Source organism: Anas acuta, chromosome 9, assembly GCF_963932015.1.
Source record: "Anas acuta chromosome 9, bAnaAcu1.1, whole genome shotgun sequence".
NCBI lineage: Eukaryota > Metazoa > Chordata > Aves > Anseriformes > Anatidae > Anas > Anas acuta.
Window position 1 is genome coordinate 11,513,893 of NC_088987.1, and position 23,967 is coordinate 11,537,859.

Consider the following 23,967-nt stretch of genomic DNA (forward strand, 5'->3'; position numbering starts at 1 on the left):
GAGCTTGGCCAGAGCTGAAGAATTTGTAAGTGACCTGAGTACATTTTTCATGCATTTTGCTGAATCCCCTGCATGGCGTAACTTTCTCTGTGGGAGATTTAGCCAAACAGTCCGAAGAAAAGAAAGAAATGTGGACAAACCAGCTTCTGTGATTTATTGCCTCAAAGCCATTCACTACAGATTGTCCCAGCTGGTCATAAACTACATATTTCCTACTTCAGTGGAGGGGAAGAAGGGTACTGGATGCACATTTTACCGAGATAGAGATCTCTATTCTTTAATTTATCTCATACACTTAGGACAAATGAATAGTAGTGTTGATCTTATCCCCTGCTTAATTTCTAGTTTATTTTTCTTTGCTCTGCCACCCCCCACCTCCCCTTCCCTTCCTCCCCACCAACATCAGGTGAGATTTACTGAAAGAGAAATAGGCCCATCCCTTATTCAACAAGATGGGAAGTTTCTTACACTAGCTTTATATTTGGCTGGAGGGTTGATAAAATTCATAAATCAATAACCTTGGAGATCAAGGCAGAGCAAGCCTTATTCATCTCAGTTCCTTAGTAACCGTAATGCCTCATCTGGTATGATCCCAGAGAATACAAATATTCAAGTAGAGTCCTTAGTTTTTTTCTTTCAGCACAGCTAATTGCGATTTTCTTCCAAAATACAGATTGAGACTACAGATCCATTAATTAAAAACACTGTGAAGTCCTGAGCGTGTGTCTGCATTAGTGTTTCAGTTCAGATCGGGAGCTCGCTTTGGAAGTAAATTGTTTTGCATTATGGTGTCATCTTAAGAGCACTTGAATTAGTGCCCTTTTGGAGGAAATTTATCTGTAATATGTGCTCCCCCAATCCATTTTAGTCACTACTGGGCAATCAATCCCTAAGGCCAGACCGTGGATAGCATGAACTGGAAAAGGAAAAAAGAAATAAAAATCCAACCATGAAATATATGTACTGTGAATGTCAAGTCCTCAGCAAAAATTCTTGTGGCCCATGGCTTTGCTCCTCTTAGTCCGCACTACTTAACAATGCAGATAACAGAAAATCCACAGATGGTCCTCAATTAATTTGAAGGCTTCATAGCTAAGCAATTCTAGCATAAATGACAAAGCAACAGTAGGAAATTAAATGAGTGATAGACCAGGTGATGTCTGGCCCTTCATGATAGGACAAGGGGTAATGGCTTCAAACTTAGTGAGGGGGGATGTAGATTAGACGTTAGGAAGAAATTCTTCCCTCAGAGGGTGGTGAGGCCCTGGCCCAGGCTGCCCAGAGAAGCTGTGGATGCCCCATCCCTGGAGGTGTTCAAGGCCAGACTGGATGCTGCTGTAGTTTGCATTTCTTTTTCTTGCCAAGATATCCAGGAAATCATTTAACGTGAAGGCATTCACCCTTTGGAGCACAGTCCTGCCCACCTGTGGCACCAGTGTCCCAGCCCCACTGATGGCTCATCCTTGAGGCCAGAGGCCTACCAAGCCCCACACAAGCATGGGGTCCCCATGTCTCCTGCCCTCCCACACCCTGCATCTCTGCTGCCCCTTCAGACAGCTGTAATTAAATCTGTCATTTGTCAGAGCTGCCTGAGGTGTTACAGGGACAGAGTTGTAGCATGACCACAGCTGTTAGGAGTGGGGATTAAGTGTTCCTTGCCATCACACCTCTGTTTCTGCATGCCAGCCCCATGCTCTCAACTGAATGTACACACTTGGCTTTTCTTCTGGTGACAAAGAAGTCAATTCAAATCAAGTGAGGCTGATTCTTTTGAGAGGGAAAGAAGAGAAAGCAAGCGAGACGGGCCGACACACGTCTGATCCTCCCGAAGCTGCTGCGTAGGCGGTGAAGGCCAAGCAGCATGCCCTGCTCTGAGCTGTCTTGGAGGATGTGGTGATGAAAAAGTGGGCACGACCCCCACCACCTCGCTGCCCACCATGATTAGAGATCCTCCAGAAGTGAGCTGGGAGGTCATTTTGTTCAACTGTTGGCAAGATCTCTAAGTTTCCAGCGGCAGATTGTGAAAGGTTTCTTGGTTTATTCCTTGGGGCTTTCTGTAAAATGACTGAATGAAAGCTTCTTTCTCTTTTTCTCTGTTTTTGACACATGCATGCAGGTGCTAATACCCCACCTTATGTCAACCACCATCTCAATAATAAGAAAATCACATTATCCTTGATTTTATACCCATGAGCAACCCAGCTCCAGTCAGTGTGAATAATTAAAAGGAAGCTCATGGTGGTGCTGCAAATCAGAACAAAATTGGATGTCTTATATATTTCTTGTTAAAGTATTTTATAATTAAAAATGGCAAAAAAATTAAGTATGTTCTGGAAAAGGTTAATAGCTCTGATCTTTTGCTAAAAAGCACTTTGGCTGAAAGTTTGTTTTCAATTAAGATGTATTACCTCTTCAATAACTTAGAGTTTTAAATATGCTTTTTTGCAAGACTTTTAAGGAAATTACAGGCAGTTAAAATGTAAAGGATTGTTAACAACTCTGGCAAAATATCCTACCAGACCTACTTTGTTCTAATTTGGTTTTAAATCTGGGAGGCCTAATGCAGTGATGTACTGTGCCCTCAGCACCCATGAACCACATGGTCTGCCCTCTCAGTGTAATTTTGGTCAATGCACGTAACAGCACTTTGGGGCTTTATCTTCTCCCAGACCGTCTTGGTAGCAGCTTGCCCTCTTCTTGCCCATCCTTTTCCCAGGCCTTTGTGGACACAGATTCCATGGAAGCAGGCTGATACAAGAGAATTTATCAGCCAACCTTCACCTTCTGAGCAGACATGAGAGCTGTGTATGGAAATTCATCACAAACACAGACCCTGAAACTCAACGGGCAACCTTAGGATTTAAGGACACATTCAAACTTAGCAAAAAGTAGTGATTTGTTGAACATGAAAAGTGATGGCCTTTGTTTTGCAGCTTATGTATGATATCCATTTCTCCAGACACAGTGGTTTATAACAACTGAAAGGAGAAACACATCATGTGACACCCACCAGTTTCTGCAGCCGCAGTATTTTCCAAAAGGGTTTTCCCACCTGAGCACCTCACTGATCTGTTTTTACGCTGTCGGGAGGTTACAGCACCATGCTGGGCATGGTTTCCTTTTACATACAAGGTGTTGGTAACACTCTGTTTTGCAAATGAGGCATTTCATAAATTATGATGAGAATAAGGAACTACTCTAGCTGGAGGAGGGTGAAATGGAATGAGAGGGAGGAGAGAGAAGAGAATAACTTTGCAGACAAATCCTCCACACTATTGAATTTTTCTGCTGGAGAGCAACAAAACAAAACAAAAAGCTAAACAAACAAACAAACAAACAAAAAACACAACACACTCACAAATCAGAGAAATCATGCTTCAATTCTCTTTTTCCCTTTCATTTGCTAGCTCAAAATACCTACCGGTATGCTGCCCTCCTTGAAATGGTTTCTTTGAAAATTAAGTGTACATTTCAAAGATTGCATACAATATAATTCTTTGTGTTTAGCTTGGAGAAATATTTGTTGAGTGGAAAGGAAAAAGGAATTTAAGTAGCTGGTAGTAATCAAATGTTCCAACACTACCTGAACAAAACACATTGAAAGTAAGGATAGGTCTTGCCTGTCCTGGACAAGAGTTGCATCTTGTGACTTCAGAAAAGAGCTGGAGCTCTTGACAGGGCACTGCAAAGTCAAACACCCCCAAGACCTGTCAGACACACCTAGAGATGGGTGAATTTACACTTGTGAGTCTGATGGTACCATAGAAATGATGGTGAGACTGAATGCCTCAGTGTTTGTCCCTGGTCCTGGGCAGGGTCCTGACCTCTCTGTGGCACAGCTGTATCATTGGTGGGGCTGTTACTAGTGAGTTCGAAGTGTACTGTATCTACATGTGGAGCAGCAGTGACAACATACTCTTCTTGTTCCCTCTGCATTGACCTCTTCATCCTCTCAAAAACTCATTGAGGCAGAGAAATGACAGTATCTCCTTCATTCAGATATGAACCTGAGGCCTAAAGAAAGAGAACTGGATACTGCTTAGATACTGCCACTAGTCTGTGTGTTACAAATAACTGCACAAGTATTGAAGTTACCTTTGATGAGAGAATGAGAGTTTTTTTTTAATTCCAAACTAGCAACTTGATAGTAAGTCACTTATTTTCTTTTGGTTCCTTATTTGAGCCTAACACTTCCAAAATAAAACTTCTGGTGAGCCAGCAGGAGAACCAATGCTGAAGGGAGGTGACACAATCTACCTGCTCTACATTCCCCAGGTAAAATCAGGCAGGACCAATGATTTGGATCACCTTTTGTTTGCTGAGCAGTGGTACAGATGAGACTGATTAGCTAGAGTAAGTGGGTAGGAGTGAAGTTTCTTAATATATATTTGTTTTGTCCTCATTTCTTTTCATTTTGTCTCAGGTGCCAATGACTGCCAAGCATGTTACCATGATGATGTACATACTGAGGTCTTGGAAAATTAGAATTAAGTATGTGTATTTTTAGTAAGTTGAGACAGCGTATAAAAAGGTACTCTAAGTTAAGTGTAAATAGCTATCAAACTACTTCTGTTTATTTTTTCAGTCCAATTGTCTACATGTGCTATTCCTCATGTTTTAAAATAATACTTGAGCTGAGCTGATGCCAGGCTTAATTTTATACATGACGAAGAAGTACCTCAGTTAGTGCTTGAAATGTAGGTAATGCTAATTTCCCATGTCTTGTAAGACTTTCAGCCCAGGACAGTCTGAAAGTTCTCCAGTTTTTGACCAATCATGGCCTGAAGCTGTCCCAAAGCAGAACTGAACATTTCAAGAGTATTCATAATTTCAGCATATTTTGAATTAAAAAAAAAAAAAAAAAACTGTTACAAGAAAAAAAAAGCTGTTACAAAAGCATTGTATAATTTCATTTTGAAAGATAATTTTGAAATTAAGAATAAAAGCATTCAATTTTAAAAGTATTTTAATATTTTAGAAAAGCTTCATTTTGGGTTTGGCTTTCCTATGCCACTGGTTTTTGTTGTTGTTGTTTGTTTGTTTGGCTTTGTTTTGTTTTTCATTTAGTTGAAAACAAAGATTGGTTGACAAATATTTCAGTTAAAATCTCCCTTCTAGCTCTCTTCATGAGCACACATCAGGATTGCTTTGTAAATGTTTGTTTCAGAGGGCATACAGGTATTCCTGGGCATGGCCCTAAGTGTGAGTCCCTCTCCATGAGCTGCCAGCCAACACAAGGATAGCAGATCTCCTGCCTATGGACCTCAAAATTAAGGTACACATTGCTTGTTTCCATGGGGAATAGATAGAACAAGAGATAGACAATGAAATAAAAAATGCTATTTTCAAAACCAATTTTAAACTACTTTTTCCATTCTAGGTACAATGACTGGGAAGTCAGTATTATTTGAAGTAATTGTGGTCAAGAATATCACAAGATGCATAAAATGTCTTGGACTTGAGAAGAAAATAAGTATATACCTCTGTGTGTGCATACATATCATCAGAGCTATCATAACTCATTCTACCATATTTGTATGTAATACTAAATATTCTGCCACTGTGTCTGTGCCACAAAGGTGTTTAGATACTAGCCTGTATTTAGGATTTATGCTCACATTGAAATCTAGGAGCCTAAATAGGCTGATTTCCAACTTCTGTTGTCCTGCTATGGTGTGTGCATTATTCCAGAAAAAAAAAAAAAAAAAAAAAAAAAAAGCCAACCTGATGGTTCATATTTGGTTGGAGAGCTGCAGGCTTGCCATACTGGCATGCCGTCTATAAAGCAACAGGTTCCAGTGGAGTCAAGTAGCTGGAACCTGCCAAGGATTGTGTGAGCATGTCCAAGCTGCAAGTTTTGAAACCATTGGGAAGCAGTGAGTCAGCAGAGGGAGCAGAAAAGAATCTGATAAATTCTTTGTCAAGGGCTCGTTCCAGTCCTAATTAATCACATTCAATAACAATTAAATTAGAGCCATGAGTTAAAAATTACCCAGTTAGCTGTATATACTGAGATGGACACATTCAAGGCTGAGATAAAAATAGGCTGGCAGAAATAAGAGGCATTGAATAGAGCAAGGATCTCCTGGGACATTTCTGGAAATTGTTCAGGGCTATTTTCCATGTCCTCATTCTCCAAATGCTTATAGTATTGCTTTCCTTCTCTGGCCTAGGTTGTCTGTGGCATTTCTCCCTCACCTTTTTGCTGCAGGAGAAGAGTGGAGACTATTGGTATGAACGTGGTCTGGTTAGTTGAAGCAGATTGAAACCTCTCTGAGGAACTCAGTCCCACCCTGTCAAAAGCACTCCATACACATAATAAAAAGACAGACACTGGGAAAACTTTGGAAAGATGGATAAAAACAAATCCACAAGCAAAAGGAATATAATTGAATATAATCAGTATCTCTGACAGCCAATGGTCCCAGCATCCTAGCTGCCAGCCTTCAATCTTCTGGAGACTGCACTCATGTTTACCAGTTGGAAGTATACTGTACAGTTTCTTCCTGCTGGCCTCTCTTATAGACCATTTCTGTATGTAGTTATCTCTTTTGTCTCGCCTTTTAGCCTTTATAGCTTGTTGGAATGCATTCAGTGTTTATACTGCATCAAATACAACAGGGTTCTGAATTCACTTTTTGGCTGGTAAAATAGGAGGACAAGTGAAACTCTTTACCCCAGGCTTTAGAGAATTAAAAATTCAGTGATATAAATATATTAAAGGAGCAGAGAAATTCTTTTACCAAGGGGAAAACAGAAACACAATATTAAAAATTCACAGTTATTCTTTTTATAAGAAAATAAAAATTAAACAAGGGAGGTCATCTTCCATAAGCCAGGTTTAGTTTCAAACCAAGCTTGTCTTTACCAGAACGCAAATTTCACTGCTCAACCAATATTTACTTGGGGTCTAGAGTGACTTTTGTACACGGTGAATCTCCACACATCTCTTCATCAATTAGTCAGGGTATTTACCTCTAACCTCATTTTGAACTGAAAAGCGTGAACAAATTCCAATATACCATTTTGGATAAATGATTTAGAAACAAAACTAATCAGAGATGTTTTCTGATACGCAGAAACTTCACCAATTTCTTCTAGTAGCTAGAGGAACTACAGGCAAATATACAACCACAATCTTTAAGGTAGGCCTCTAAACCTAGGTCAGGCCTCTGATGGTAATAATGGGCCTCACCTGGGCCCTCTACTAATGGCCCCTGCCCAACAATCCTATTTAAACTCGTGCTGGGGGGTTTAGGCCTGGTTTGAGCCATGTTCTGTAACTTGATACTCCTTTAATTTTAGCAATTAGTGCTATTGAGTAAGACCCTAGTGCCTAGGATGATTTTCTGGCCTCACCCTGGATGTACCTTGCCACTGCAGGCCTGGCAGGCTATTTTTGGATCTGACCCATGGATTGTCTTCCTGGTTGACTTTGAACCTGCCTCATCACCCTGAACATTTCTAGATGTCTCTAGTTACTTAGGGTCTTGGCTGAGCTTGGCTGCTTTCCAGGCTGGCTTTGCCTGGATGTGTGTGATGGGCTGGTAAGGCCCTTATGCTGCAAGTCCTTGCGGCTCCTTCATGATGTGCTTGGTGCCTTGAATGTAGAAAATCTCTTTGAAATTCCTACATTTGCTGTTTTAGCTGTGGAACTGTCCCCTCTTCAAAGCAGGTAAGTTCATTGAAGGCATGCATTTAATTTCAAGGTTTCCTTTCTGTTGTGACAAAAGACAGAAGGATTAGGGTGCACTCCATATAGACCTGGCTTTGAGGAGGGATAGCTGTGGCAGCCTGTTCTCAGCTACTCTCTTCCTCACATGCTCATCAGCTGGACATAGCACAGGAGATCTGGCCCTTGACAGGACTGTGTATTCACTGAAGCTAGTCTTGGCAGAGGGAGGATCAGGTCTCTGACCCCTGGAGGTGTCAGCAGCATGCTAATAGGCTTAACAAAGACCCTACTGTATGCCAAGCTTGTAAGCTTGTTTTGGCAAGAAGTATCTTTTTAGTGCATATACAGCATTTACTGTTGTGTGGTCTTGGTCGCACTTCATGGTGCTGCTATAATGTAAATAATTATTAAAGTAATATCAAATTTCCAGAAGCCTTTGTTATGCTTTTCATAAGTGTACATACCAGAGAGGGCTGGAATTCAGGAGTTACCAGGAACAGACTGTAATCTAAAGGTGATCCCTCTGGCAGAGGGAGTGATAGTATATAGAGGTGGATGAGGTATGTTAACAGGTAGCAGACATGGTGGCTCTTGAGGGGAAAAAGGCTACAATTGCTTGTGAATGCCTTGAGAATTATTTAATGCACGGACCATGCCATCCTTGTTTAAAATGTTAGAATTATTTATTAGTTTGGGTTGAACTTGCTCTCTTTACCACTATGAATACTTTTAAAGTGTACCTCTTATCTGTCTAGGTTAAGCTAACTAATACTGGTGAGAGGTTAAACTATTTGGTGGGTTTTGGAAATTTGCTCTTGGTGACTAGTACTGGGAGGGTGAGGGGTGTTGGTGAATCTGAAATGAATCACAGCCCCAAAATCACGTTAGAATGACAAAAGGAAGAAAAGTAATATTGGATGAGGCTGTCTGTAGGGGCCTTATGCACATAAAATGCTTGAACAACAGAGTAATGGACTCAATAATGTCCTTCGTGTAGCGATGCTTATACTGCTGTGGTGGTACCTGTAGACCAGCATCATATGGACACTGTCAAGGCTCCAGTCACCCAGTGCTTTGTGTGGTGGATATAGAGAATTTGAGTGTCATGAGCACTAATCACAGTGAGCTGTCTTCCTTGATGAAAGGTTTGTAGAGCACTTGGGACTGTGGGGCCATGATCTCACCTGACACCCCTTGGGCCTCATTACAGATGATAATAACACAGCCTTTCAAGACCTGCCTGTAGCCTGCACTTGTGTTGCAAGCTGACACTTCTCAAACAGCAAGTTCTCTGAGATAAGAAATTAAATCCTGAGATGACTGTTTTTCTTTGCAATTTGGATTTTTTTTACCTTAGACCTAGAAACTTAAGTGGTTTTAAAGAAAGTGTCTTTTGCTTCATACGTCTTTCTAGTACAATTTCTCTCTAATTCTTCACTATGGCAGAGAGTCTTGTAGATGTTTAGCATTAGTGTAGTGTATTGCTGGTGCAGCTGGAAATGGACAGCTCTGGTATTTGGGTTTTGAAATGGAAATCTGTTCTTTGACTATTTTTCCTCCTGCTGAGGAAAAGCCTCAGATCAGTTTGATTTAGAAATAGACAAAATATTTTGTGTAGCAGCACAAGTACTTGCACTCTTTGTAGTGTTAGGTGTTATGATGCAGAAGCGGCATCAGCTCAGTTTACATAAGTGCTGTCAAATACCTTTTGGACTTTCTAATAAAATAAATATAAATCAGTAATATATACACAGTTCTGTCCCTGCAAATGCATATGCCCTTGGTTACAGATGTTTTCCTATTGATGTAAATGGCAATGTTCAAATGAATAAGCATTTACAGTTTCATACAGTTTCAAATACCATTTGTATATATATAGAGAGATGCAAAAGTACATGTGTACATATAAAGTTTGCTATCATCCTCTATCAAAATATAGGAAAGAACCTTCTCTGATAAGGGTAATGGTATGGGGAAGAGAAATGCAACTGTCTTGGTCTTAATTGCAGCCTCCCAGAATTAGGAGTTGTGCTTGAACAATGCATGCCAGAAGGATTTCTGACTCAAAGTTACTTCTGACACTTCCAAACCAGCTCAAGCAAACATTCCTCCAGAAAACCTGCCACAAGTGGGCTTCATGTCTCATTCACACAGAAGTTATTAGTGTTTGCATTAGTTATACTGGGAAAATACGTGTGTGTGTGGGAACAGAACCCAGTGATTGCAGGGCGTGCTGGCCAAATTCCTAGACCATCTTAGAAGGCTATGGTGTTTAAGAAACTAGTGTTTGCTTCAAAATTTATTTTGTCATGTGATTTAACTGAATTATTTCAAGGGAAAAATCATTTGGATCAACCTACTATTTTTTAAAGACAAAACCAGAGCCTTTGCTGTGCAATCAATAGAGGCTGCAGTGCCAGCATCTCCCTTGCTCTGCTGCAATTGTCTATTCACATCTTATGCAGCTGGACTGGAATCTCAATCCTCATGTCTGATCTGTTTGAAATGAGACAGAAAAAATGGGCCTGGGATCAGAGTAAGGCTGAGGATTACAGTCCTCAAGGGAGAGGGATGAATCCTGGGTTCTGCTGTGGCCGGTTGGTTTTGGTAACCATTCACTTGTGGATCATGGCACTGTTCAGTGCAGTCCTTCAGGCAGTACTTGTGCAGACATCACAGGGGACTCCGGTCTTTGATTTGGAATCAAACAACTCAAGAGAATATTCTGTAGCGTCTGATCAATCTGCTTTGGAAACTGTTTCTGTTTTCCTTCTCCTTCTCCATCTAATCCTCTTTCCTGAATCTTTTTTTAGTATGTGAAAGCTGAAATTATACAGAATATGGGTACTTAATGCAGGCCACCTGCACACATCCAGTGTCTTCTATACAGTCCATGAATTGTATGCCTGACAACCTCAGTGTAAAATGCACTGCAACAACAAACTGCAAATATAAGAGGGCTGTGCTGCTGCTAAGACATAGTGAAAAGCCTAAATTGTACATATGTGGCTCCCTTTCTATGAGTTTTATTTGCATAAGTTCAGAAGAGCCTCCTGGACTTCCTTAAAGCAGCAGCTGTTCCACTGGATTAACCTCAGCCACCTCAATTTGCTCTTCTGTGTGTTACAATTCTGCCAGCACTCAGGGCTGTCTGTAGGGCACAGCTCTTTGGGTGTGTATGCTGCTCTTGACCTAGCACGTCCAGTAGCTGCCAATGGTGTAAAGTGCTATTAATGGGACAGATCCAGAAGTTTAGACACATTCATAACTGCTAGGAATTTGGTTTTACAGTAGTTTTGTACAGAACTCATGCTGTGAAGCTTAAATCTGTAAATACAACAACAGAAGTAGCAGATAATCATAATCAAAGTGCCAATGAATGTTTCATAAGCACTCCTGGCATGATGTTCTCATGGGTATGCTGTTATGCAAGCCATTTCCCCTTATTAATTGTTAATTGCTTTCAGTGTGAATGATCCCTTAACTAGCTTAACATGGCAGATTTAAGCAAAAAAATATTTCAGTTGCTCAAAGAATAAGTAGAACAAAGCCAGAATAGCTCCTGGGCTTGTCTTTCTCTGCTACTTGGTCTCCTTGGGAATGTTTCATATCACAGCTTTCAAACTCGTTGGGCTGTGTGGCTTGCAAAAGGAGAATACAGGTGATATCTGTTGCTTCTCTCTAGTGAAAGTGATTCAAGGACCATTTTTTTTTTATTTCAGAACACCGGCTTCTATTAGATGTAAAAGCATATTATGGTGATGCCAAAGATGTGCCTTGAATGCTTAACCAGTAACACCATCTCTGAGGGTTTTAAACAATGGCATCAGTCAAAACAAATCTGATCACTTGGAAGGTGGTGGTGCTTCCAATCAAATCTGGACAGAGCCTTTTCTTGAGATGCTCACACAATACTGCACATTTTCATCCTCAGAATACATAGCTTTAATGGCTTGGATCTCTTCAGAAGTGTTTGATTTATGGGACTTGGATTCCAGTGCTTATCCAGAAAAGCAGGGCCACTGCTGGGTGAGTGTACAGGTGAAGGCTGATCTCTGTATAAATATATACAGAGACAGACTTAATCAGATTGTGAATGCAACCTGGCTTTAGCACCCTAATGGTATTTGCTTAAAACAGTTGAGTGAAATAAATGGAATCTATAAACAAATAAATATATATTTGTGTAATCCACCTCCTTATTTGTCTACTAAACTGCTTAAATGATTGAGGAAACACAAAGTGTGCAAGGTCTGATTGAGCTGCTTGCTTGTAGCTTGTAAAGCAGGAATATACGAATGGCTATCACTCAACCCCAGGGCTCAGAAAATTAGTCTTTGAAAACATGTCCTGGTAAAAGACCTTGTAATCTTGGTTTTAACCAAGTTACATGCTGGAACTGTCACAAACCAGAGGTGAAGAGAAATCTGTGGTTCAGATTACCAGAACTGGGAAAAGAGCAGCCAGTCTGAGACTATCGACTGCCAGCACTGTCACAGTAACACATGATGGATAACCCAGGTGCTGGAGAAGAAGACCTGGGCTCCCACTTTTGTTTCAGCAGCAGATGGACTTTGATAGGTAGAATGAAAGTGAGCTGTGGGGGGAGGAAAGAAGTGGTCTGGTGTGCGAGAGCAGTCCCCCCCAGCTGCCAGTATGTGGTGATGCTTTAGATGAAGGACTCTTCTGAGCTGTCTCCAAGAGAGCAGAGGGAAAATGGGACAGCTTGAAGAGTGTCCAGGGAACCATGAGCAAAAAATACCCACGCTGTGCGGCTCTATGAAGAATGTAGAAGCACCAGGAGCAGCTCTCAGGAACTGCCCCACTCCTTGACTCAGGTGTATTTCTGCAAGAGAAGCAAGGAACTTGGCTATTGCTAATAGCTCTGTTTGTTTTCCTTACTATACCCTCTTCTGATTCCCTCTTTGGTTAAACTTATGTTCATTGTTCCTTTCTTGTTCTGCTTTAAATTCACAAAACAGTTAAACTTTCCCTCTTGTTTAACTAAAGGCTAAAGGGAGCAGAGCTTGGGGATTGGCCAAAAGTTTTCCAAATGATCTAGTCAAGAGGTACGACGTGAGTAAATATTCAACTGTTTCCCTGTTGTGTGTGACTCATGGCCAGAGGGCACATCTCAACAAAGTGTAGGCAGGTATAGGGCATCTAGTCCTCTGTCCTCCAGTCTGCAGGGAGAGCTGTGCAAAAACCCTTGAGTTTTCTGGAAATCTGGAGGAAGCTTTGTGTTTAAATGAGCTGCAGGTGAAGCTGCTTGGGATGTTGTATTCAAGAAGGAAAGAGACTGGGAAAACTGAGTTTGAGCAATGCTCTTCTGTAATAGTGTGAGGAAACCAGTGTCTGCAGCTTAGATAAGGAGCCTTACTTCATGTAGGTGATGTCAAAAGTAGCAAGGACCAAGTGTAATTTTTGCATGCAGATGCTAAGGTCAGCATGGCAGTGAACAGAAGCTGTCCTGTCTGTGCCTGTTTGGTGCATAAACCAATTCCCCGGCAGGCCAGTGGTGCAGCTCTGCACTCTGGGGCCATAGGTATGCAACCAGATCCCTGTGATCTGTGACGTGTGTACCTACAAGGCTACTTTGCACCCAGATCAGAAGTACTGGTGTGCTAGCACAAGGAATATTCACTGAATGTAACTTAAGCATGCTTTAGCCTGGCCCCAGGGATTCAAGCTCTGAGGGTAGTGATCTAGAGAATATCAGACTGTAACTACAGAGTGATTTTTTTTAAAGCTGTTTTTCATTTACTCAGCATAATTAAGACTGAAATATTTGACTAATAATCATTTTAATATCGCTAGAGTATGAGAAAAAGTCATTTAAGATGTTTCAGTGAGCTTTGGTCTTGCACATTGAAATTATAAGCATAATTTTTCACAGAATCACTCTTCTGAGCATCTGCTACAGAGGGGCTGTGAAGGCAGGAAAGAGCTGCTTTCTTACCTGTCCTGCACACCAGCACATCACTGCAGTCTAATCAGAACTGTACTTGTGACCCATCTGTGCCCTATATTGCTGTGTATTTTAGCAAGAAAATACACTACACCACTCTGACCAGAAGATGGCAATGAGAAATGAGGTTTTAAACTTTAGTCGTAACTATTTCTTTGTCAAGCATTATGTAGTGATCCTTATCACAGATTATGCCAAAGAATTCCAAACAAATTCTTTTGAATAATTACAAATGAACACCTTTATCTCCGTACAGATGAGCTATCAGGGCAGCATCTGAGGGATAAGAGGTGATTTAAGATCTCTTTTCCTATAACTGTGTTTTCACAGCCGGTTTCCATGGACTACATGGTGGTTGAACCCCTCAGAAATGCTCAATGGTTGGGCTTAAATGAGTTCTGCTTTCACCCAAGTACTGGGCTCCCTGTGCAGCTACCCCCTTAGGGTCTCAGCTGACAGGTTTCCCAGGTGTCTACTGTGAGCACAATTAAGTGCAGAGGGGAGCTTTTAGATATACTTGATTTCTCAAGAGTTTCTCACACTCAGTAGGAACATAGCAGCTTAATACAACATTCTTTGTAAGAGTTTCCTTGATACAATTGAAGACAAAGCTGTGTGGTCGCCCTTCAGGAGCTGTTGGAGACCCGTTGCTCACCTGCCATGGGGACATGAGGATGTTGCTACTTTGAGCCAGGAGTGGCAACTCTGTGTTGTTAGATGTGACCCCCAGAACACTTGGAGCTGCGTTGCTTTGGCTTTTATTCTCACTTCTGGAAAGGTCTTGATTCTTGGCACAGGATGGGAGATTTCTGGAAGTCTTCAAAAACCATTTCCCACTAAACTCTTGCTACTGCTATCACGCTGGCTCCTAATGTATGCCAGGAGTAGCATGGTGGAGTTGCAGGGGTGTACTCGCATGGTGGTAGAAGAAAACTCTCCTTTAGTAATTCTATGCTTGATCGCAGATGAACTGTGTCAGTAAATGGAGGGTGGCTTAAAATGGAATCGTTCCTCTGGCCAGAGTGAATGACCAATTCTTTCAAAAATGTCTCTGTGAAACAGGAAACGAATTGCTCATGATCTTCACAAGGTCACCTTTGCCAATCCCTAGGAAATGAGATCTGTTTCCAGCAGGAAAATGGATAGTAGATCACCTAACAGGCAGTGGAGGAAAAGCAATACCACTCAGGGGAGAGGCTCAGGAGTTAGTGTCAGAGCCAGGCCAAGAGCTTGCCTTATCACCTAACTCATGTTGTTTCCACAAGGTGTTTCTTGAGATCAGGAGCTCATACCTCACTGTTTCACAGTCCTGCTGCGGCTAACTAGCTCCTGGACCTGTCTGGAGGGACAACGTTGTTGAGGCTCTCACTGTAGAGTTCAGTAGATGAGTCTCTGATGGATACTGAGCATAGTGATGGTAATTTGTATGCCAGTGATTTACTCTAGCTTCCTTGTTTGTACTCATTTCAGCTGTTACAGTGAAGAAACTCCAGTGTCCTCTGCTGTTCAATTCAACCAGACCAAGTGTCAACAAGGAAGCAGCTAATCAAAGGCTGTTCGCGTAAATGATCAGATCCAAGATAACACAACTAATGCCCATGTGTCCACAAGTGCCCCTTGCCCCCTCTGTTTGTCATTCCTTGGTTTTGCACTAACCTGGCACTGTTCACCTGCTCTGTGGGTGACGGTCACAACTCTGATCTCATGGGACTGTACGTGGAAGTATCTGGGCACGTGGTTTTCTCTACCTGCTGTAGTCATTTGCCAGAGCTATGTGTTTTTAGCAATAAGTGTAAGGCCTCCAGTCTGATGTTAGCAAGTGCCCTCCTAGACTGAGACTAGGTTTCTAAAAAGTTGACTCTCCAGAAGTGAGCGTCTGGGGATTCTGCTGTGCAAGATGTGCAGAAGCATCACAGGTGGATGCTAGCCAATTTTTTGGCAGAAGGGAGGTGCCAAGCAATCAAAACCTTTTTAAGCTGTGGCAGGTAGTAAATCAAGGCTCTGAAATTTTAAGCAGTGGGTCATGCAACACCCAAAGGAAGAATAGGCCAGCCATGCTGTTATTCATCATTTCCATCAGTTTAGGCAGTCTCAGGTATTCAGGTTGTTCTTTCCCTCCTCTTATTTCTCAGTAAGCACTACTTTATTTTGTAGAGAGCACTGAAATAAGAATAGGGGAGGAACATAATGATGACAAATGGCTGCTTTGGCCTTCCCTGGGAGGACTGTGATAACCTAGGTCTGGTCTTTGTGTGTTCCCTCTGCCTCGCAGTATGGGTTCACTGAGGTGGCTCTGGACTGGCAGACCTCCAAATTGGCGTGTGTCTGACATTGTTCAGCGGGAACACTCTGTGCAGACCCAGGCACGCTCCTCTCTTTAGCATCAGAGGAAAGAAAACAAAAGACCTTGGTCCCAAGTTTGCTGGCTTTATCAGCACATATTCTGGTTGCCTCCTCCATCTTCAAAAAGCTGTTGTAACCCCAAGACCAGATCATCAATGGTGTCTGGTAAATCCTTCTTCATTTACTAGTGAGAGGTAGCTGGCTGGCTTGGAGCTGATGCAAAATGCTTCTCTGCACACTGGCTATAAGCAGAGAGGAACAGCTGAACATCAATACATCATAGTCACTGTCACCCCGACTACCTGGTAGTGCAGCTTAAGTGTGGCTCTGGTGCAAAACTGATTCAGCCAAGGCTGCTGTATGCAGCTGGATCTCCCATGTGAGAGCATTTGCAATTGATGGCTCTGTTTTCCATGCCCCATATTTTCCTTCAAAGCTGAGAAAAGCCTTCTGTATAAAAATCCAGCAAAAATGTTTTCCATCAGAAAATGCATTTCCATAAAAATCAAAATACTTCAAGAAATACTATTGATTTTTGAGATTTCCACTCCAGGTAGAAAATGCATCCCACTTCAAAGTCTGTCTTAACTTTTTAATTTTCCTTGTACAGCATTTTTTCAAGACGGAAGTAAAAGGCTGTGTCAAACACTATAAAAATGGAATCAACGGTTTTCAACTTAGCTTTAGGGGCCATCAGTCAAACCACAGCTGTAAAGATTGCTCTCAAACTTCTCAGGTTGATATAAGGGATGGATTACAGTGGAATTGCACAGCAATCTCACAGCTGATTTTTAATCAGCCTTCGGGTTAGGATGTGAAACTGCTTTTAGTCAGCCTGGACACAACTCTCCACTTCTGAATCAAGAGATGGATTTGGTCTCCCCACTCGTGCTCTAGCTATAGTGTGAGGATGGAAATGAATAAAAGGAGCACTGTTTGAATAGTTATCTGCTAATACTAACACCAGCTTGATTGTATTAATAAGTGCAATGAATGAAAGGTGGTGTGAGAAATCCAGGTTGTGATCTGCATCTCGTACTCCATCCCCTGGTTAGGAAAACTTAGAGCTGCTGCAGCAGAGACCTGAGCACCTCCTCCTTGAGTCTGCAGCTCTGGGAAGGACGGCTGCTTGTGCCCAAAGTGGTGCTTGAGGCTGCGCAGTTGAGCCCCAGCACTGAGCTGTTTCTCTCTGCAGGCTTTCACTTGAAATTTCTCCTCTGAAATGCAAAAGCATAAGTTCATGTTAGACTATGCCCACTTCACAGAATTAAAACAAGGGCATAGCATCCTCGGGGGACTTCTGCTTCAGAGTAAAGCCCCAGTACTTTGGTCTGGGCCAAACAGCATCCTGCACTGCTGTAAAAGTGAAGGCTTTGTACAGGGATGACAATTGCCCAGCAGAGTGAGCTCCTGGGGCTCTAGTGAACCTGGGAGTGTGTGTGGGAGTCTGCATCCCTGCTTACCTACTGGCATGTTAGAACACTACAAGAGGAGAGTTTTCCAATGGCACAGGCTTTTTCCAGGGTTGCTGCCATCGGTTGGGTGACCAACTGAGGAGCATTGAGTGCAGTCGGAGCAGTTGGTGTCTCTGATCTGTCTTAATGTGGAATTGCAAGAGACAAAAATTATTCTACTCATATTAAACATTAAACACGAAAGAATCACATTAAAATGCCATAGGAGAAATGAATTAATCGAGTCTTTTTGATCTGTGGGTACTTCTTTTAGAAGACTTGACCCTGGCATGTGTCTGACTTGGTGCACCCAGTTATATTTTAAACATCAGGAGTTGAATTGTCCTTTTGAAAGTGAGTGCCTACGTAGCCAGGGTTAATACAGAAACCACCAGAAATGGCTGTCCTTTGAAATGCCTAGAAGAGTTAGAGTGGATAAGTGAGATTTCTGATGCATTTGAACAGAAGGAAGAGTAAGGGGTGACAATGGGGATCTGTAATCCTATACTACAGGGAAAAGGGAAGTGATGGATCATACTCCAGGTCAGTCTAAGGTGGATGAAAGGTGAATGACTCTACATGTAGGTAAATGGTACGTGAACAGATTGCTGATTGAGCAAGCATGGTCTTAGAACCACTGAAATGTTAACAACTTGAGGTAGCAAGGGATGTATAGAGGCTTTCTTACTCAAACAGGGGTAACTTCAAAGCTGAATCAGGTTGCTCAGGGCCTTGTCCAGCCAACTTTCCACCTGCAAGAAGGAAGTGGTACACTACCTCCTGGGGCCTTGTTGTGTTTCCTGGGAAAGTGTTTTTCTCCTTGTATCATGGGGAATTTTATCTGGAAGTACATGTATGCTTGTTTGTTTATGCTTAACACGGATGATGAAGAGATGAAGGCCAACATAATACTACTGAAGGTTGCCTAAAAGGGACTGGAAACCACCAAGGGGAGAGGAAAGAAGACTGTATGAGTGAATGCTGTTACTCAGGTAACAGGCTTTAGCTTCACAGGAAATGAAAACAAAAGAGGAGAGGATATTGCTCACCTGTAGCTGGATCTGAAAGAGCCCAAGAACATGAAAGTCAAAATAATCAGCAAATGCTCACCATTTATTGTCCTCCATGCCACTGAGCATTACTTGGCTTCCCTATCTCTTGATGTCCCGTTGCCTTAGTCAGAGAGCAGAGATCTTGAGCAAGCCGTGTAATTTCCTTCTCCACTTCAGGGCCTGCCAGGGAAGGCAAGGGGCTTCCAGCTGCCTTGGACAAGCAGGGGTTGCCGATCCTACGGGCTAGTGGCCAGTACATTTGCTTTGTTCATTGTAGCCTTTATTGGGATGTGAAGAGTGCCAGCCACGGATTTCATTAATTCCACCATCAGTAGGTCTGAATTCATTGCCACTAATACAATGCCTTTTTCTATGTACTGTGCCAGGGGTATTTTTTTGACACCATGTGTGACCTCCTGTTATTTCTCAACAAATGTTGGCAGGCGCAACACAGCCGGCAGAGCAAAACAGCACAGTGTGTCACAAACTGCTGAGTGCATCCATGCTGAAATGAACAGCCAATTCCAAAGTGGGCTGAAAACGAAATCAGGGAGAAAAGAATACATACTAATATTGCTCCCTGCTCCTCCAGCTTTGCTTCCTTTTGCACATTACCTCCCTTGAACTGGACTCGGGCAACAACTAAAACAAGATTGTATTTTTTTTCTTTTCTAGTCATCCAAAAATTCTCCATACTACTGTAACTGCTGTTTCAAAGATAATTCAAAGCAATTTACCAATCAGTTCCTTCCTCTAAATTGATGTTCATCCCACTTCTTGCCTTCTACAGAAAGTTTTGACCTGGTCAAATAATCACAGATAACTCCTGTGGTAAATGGTGATTATCACCATAACCTCACTTTTCCCTCCCTCCTTTTTCTCTGGGGAGTAGTTTCTCCCCTCCACGTAGCTGTGTACTTCCTGCTGTGGAAGAGGAGAGCAGGGAGAAGTGTTGCAGTCAGCTGCAGGCAGCCTGAGCTTGTCCAGTGACAGAAACAGTTGTGAAAGCTTTAACAGCGCCGATGCAGAACTGGGCTGTGTAATGTTGCAGTATGTAGGGGATACTGGGTCTGCTTCCTTATTAAGAATTGCCTGCATCATGTGCAGCCATGCCAGAAACTTCGCACCACACTACCTTGGTCTCACTGCATGCCTCTCCCCTCTGCTCAAGCCACCAAGGGGCTCAGTCACTGCTGCCAGCACAGGGCTCTGCCTCATGCATTCAGCCCTTGGGGAATTCAGCTCAGGTTGGTTAACGGTGTTCAGCTCTGTCCCTCAGGGTGCCTAATACGCATTGCATTTGGGCTCATCTCCTCACGGGGTTTTATTTAGCAGCTGTCAGCTCTGGTGTGATTAATTTGACCTGTCTTAGGATGACCGTGGTACGAGGTAAATGCTCGCAGAGCAGATTCATGCTGGGCACCCTCTGCACTCTGTCAGCCCTGCACGTTCTGTGGGCTCAGTACGGGGTGCTGGACTTGAGTCTGGAGACAAGTTCCCCTGCCAACATGCCTTTCAGGAAAGCAAGGCAAAAAGAAATAGCTTCAATACAACTATCCTGCAAGCCTGGTTCTGTAGAGAATTGTCATTTTTTTGGCATCAAGGAAAGCATTTTAAAGTTGATGAGAAAAGGCAATAGGCTGATTTACTTGGATGCTTCAGTGTTTCTTTGACTTTAGCCAGGGGAGGCCACAAGGGGGGTAGAGAAAACCAAAATAGAATGCTGCACAAGGCTTGTTTGTATGCACTGGGGCTTGCAGACACTTGCTAAACTTGTACCTGCACGTGGGCCAAGTGGAAAAGGAGGGCAGGCAAGAGTAAAAAGCAATCAGCCCTTGCAGAGGCAGATTAACTTTCACTGTCAGCAGCCACAAGTGATGCCGTGTGGCCTGGAAAAGTTCTTGAACAAAGCATGTGGATGTGGGGGGGTGTCTTATACCTGCATGTTCATGTCCTCTCTGCAATCAGGCTCCCTTGGAGAGGAGTTTGGCTGTTGCAGCTCCTCTGACTACACCCTCCCCTCCCTTCCCATGGGAGTGGGCCTGTAGAGCTGGGGCCCACCACATGGCACTGTCGAGACAAAATACCCTGCAAGAAGTACTCCTAGAAAAAGCCATGTCCCTGGAGACTTTGACTTCAGAATCCCAGTGCATTTAGGGATGGAGATGCAAGAAAACCCATGATCCCATTGCAATAGGGAGCACTGTGTTGCGTCTCTGGAGTAGCAGCACATGATGGCTCTTTCTGCAACAGCTGCTGGACCTGTTACAGCACAGAAACATGATTGGAGAGGGTGACTGGTCTTGTGCTGCTGTCTCTGGTGATACTTAGATCCTTTTTCTGCTACTGTAGGAAACAAATGAGACCAGAACTCACTGCTCCTCCCCTTTGCTGTCTTTTTGTTGTTAGTATCCAGGGGCTCAAACTCAATTGCACCTGCTCTCACCGGCCTTCTGTGGGTTTTGGTCACATCCTTTGGAAACCTAGCCCAACAGTTGGGTACTGGCAGTTTTTCATTTTCTGGCTGACCTAGCAAAAATTTCTGGAAGTGGTCTTGGCTTCTGGAGTTGTGGTGTATACTGCTTGTCTTGCCCCATGAGGTCTGAATTAGATTAGGACTTGCTTTACAGGAAATCTTAGATAACGCCTGCCTGTGTTCACAGCTCAGCTCCTTGGGTGTAGCCCAGTAGTCTGAATAGACTGTGATTTACTGCCACCAGTGGAATGAAACAAAATCACTTTCTCTGATTTATATCCCCTATTGTAGTTAAATATTTACACAGTATCAAGATCTTAGTAATTGAATGGCTAACAGATAGGCAACAAGTGTTTATACACCTCTGAAATGGCCACAGGGCCATTGAGGTAATGATATTTCAAACTGATAAAAGGCCTTTGAATAAGGAGAAACTTAAAGCTCTTTCAGCTCCATTTGTTCTCAGGGATAGTACTAACTCATGCAGATTTCGGTGGGCAGTGCAATTTTTAGACTGCAAGAGATGAACAACTTATTTCAGGAAAAAATAGTGCTGCTGAAATGAAACAATTGGGGAGGCACACAGCAGCTTTCACACAGCGGTGTTGTTGAATGCTTCAGGTAAGAAGGCAAGAATAAACACCAGATTAACATCAGTCCGTGAAGGAAACTGAAGCTGGCAAATTAAAACAATACCTACCTGTATTAAATCAGGACTTCTCCATTCACTTGCAGAAAGGTATCATTAAATATTTCATGACCCATGGGTAATCAAAATTAGCCCTGTTTCCTGAAGCAAGGAGGGATCACTTAATTCCTACTTGTTCTGTTTAATTCTAGGCCCAGGTGAGGAAGCTGGAATTCAAAGCAGGTACAGCAGTTGCAATTGAGTTCAAATACTGCTGAGCTAATTTTTAACTTGTTCTACAGCAATCTTCTGAGCTTTTAAGTAAAGCTGATCTGGGGATATGCTGTTGTCAGGTTAGGATTTTGTCTGGGGCTGGCCAGTGGTGTCTATTTCCCAGAGGAAGGAGTTACTGGTGCCTTCAAACTGTGTGGCTGTATAATGAAAGAGATGTCAGCACTTCTTAAAACTGAAAACTGCAAGGAACCTCTTTATTTACATAGATCTTTCTTTTTCACTATTGTTTGAAGTTGCCGGATAATTTTGCACTGCTGGGATTCATCACTGGCAAGCCAGTTCTTATTTTCTGTCTTTTGATTGCTGCAAATCATCACAGCAGCAGCCTGTCATGTAATTCCAGGGTGGATGATGGAAAGTGCAGCGGAGTACTATATATCTCAGGCCCCATTTATGATGGTTTAACTTCGGATAAAACTTTTTGAAAAGAGGGAGGGTATCTGAGATCCTAATTGGCGGAAAGGAGAGCAGAATTCACTTGAGAGTATTTAAAGACTGAATACCATTCCCCAAATAACAGACCCTGTGTTGATATCTGGATGGTCTACCTAACCCTATAACAATAACAAAAAAAGTGATGATGATTTTAACTCTAACAAGCTTTAGCATCTGGGTATAAAACTTAGGATATGTGAAATAAATTAAGTAATGTTTGAGATGCGCAGTGCCTTGCTCCGCTGCGCTGCCGTTTCAGCACCATGGCCAGAGCCGGCGGCCCCGGCCGGGCTCCGGGAGCGCCTCGCTGCTGCTGCCCGGGCTGCTGGGGCTCCTGGTCTGCCCCTCATCCAAGGGCACTTTCCCAAGTCCTGGAAGTGCCGAAAAGCGCCCACGCTCCCGTTTTTTGTTTTGTTTTTGACCCTTTCTTCTGCGATCATTAACAGGGAACGCGGCAGTGGTGGCAGACGTTAGCCATGCGTACGTTGCTTTTATAAACAAAGAGTGTGTTCTTTTGGATAATAAGCTTCTGGAGAGGTACCTGGGAGTTTCGGCTGACCATACGTGTGTCGCAGCTACTACTCGAGTGGGAATTTTGACTAAATCAGGAAATATGCAGCCCCCCCCAGATGTTCGTGCCCCTGATGATTTTTATACTCCGTTGCTCACACGCCTCTATTATGCTGATTTCCTTGGGCTGCGGTGCATGTAAATATTTAGCCTTGAAATAACTCAGTGATGCACAACTAATGAACCAGAGGAATGGCTGGAAAGATGGCATTTTAGGTGAATCACAACTCATTCTACAAATTATTTATAGACTGCGCTCTCTGTGACAGGGTGTCATCTACCTGGCAACAAGCCAGGGTGTTTGTGAATCATCTGCTAGGCTAACAGTGGCTTCTAGAGGACAAAAGAGTTTAAAGCAGAAGGAGCAGAAGGTTTTTTGCATCTCAGGAGCAATACAAAGAATAATAATTTCACTTTCCAATGAAAAATTGATCTCGCTGGTCCTAGCTGGTGTGTGGTCACTACTAAACCCTCCCCAGTCAGACAGGGAAGTTAATAAATAACAGTTTGACTTTTGGTGTTGAGTATAGCTGACTAAATAGAGATTTGCATTTTTTACTCATGCTTATCTCTCATCTTCAGTCTCTTTACATTACACCTCGGTGCCACTTCACAATTCATCACTTCAGAGTCAAAATCAGGAGTATGCAGAGTACTGTCACGATGCTCAGAAGACTAAGACAGGAGGTGTAGTTCTATTAAGTGAGTTCGCTGCAAAAATAACAAACATAAAGCACAGTACTTCCCTCAGTCCTAGTCATTCTGTAGTGTGGAATCTGTTAGTGAAAACAATAATGGATCACTGAAAGGCATTGTGCAAGCCCTGGCTGAAGTGGCATACCTGTGGCTATTGCATCTTTACTTCTGTTATAACATTCTCACAAGCTGCACCTGCTTGTGTGGACTTTCATGTTTGCAGGAAATAAAGATCTCCCTCAGTCCTCTGAAGAGACGTGTAGGTGCTAGGTGTTATGCTGTGCAGTGTGAACAAGGGTTGTTTAATAGATGTTGAAGTGTGTAGTTGTGGGCACATTTGCATTAACTAGATGTTATTTCAAGTTTTATTAGACAT